General features: G+C 28.8%; 1 protein-coding gene across 1 annotated transcript in view; it reads right to left on the reverse strand.

The window, feature by feature from the left end:
- LOC119585079 (organic cation transporter protein-like) overlaps positions 1–229 on the reverse strand; it is a 22140-nt gene that overhangs the window by 6328 nt on the left and 15583 nt on the right. The window lies entirely within an intron of this gene.

Here is a 229-nt window from a genome sequence, read left to right on the forward strand (position 1 = left end):
AATGGGAAAAAAAGTGAAGAAAAAGGAGAAACAAAAAAGGAGAAAAAGAAAAGAAAAAAAAAGAAAAACGTAAAAGAAAATTATAAAGAAAAAGAAACAAAAAGAAAAGAAAAAGAAGGAAAAAATAATTATTTCAGGATATAAGACAATGGCCTTGATTGGTTATGCTCTGCTGAATGTTTAGGGGGCAATTGAAATTATGCTGGTGATAATTATCATACCACCGGCA

The sequence above is a fragment of the Penaeus monodon genome, chromosome 19, assembly GCF_015228065.2.
Source record: "Penaeus monodon isolate SGIC_2016 chromosome 19, NSTDA_Pmon_1, whole genome shotgun sequence".
NCBI classification, from domain to species: Eukaryota; Metazoa; Arthropoda; class Malacostraca; order Decapoda; family Penaeidae; genus Penaeus; species Penaeus monodon.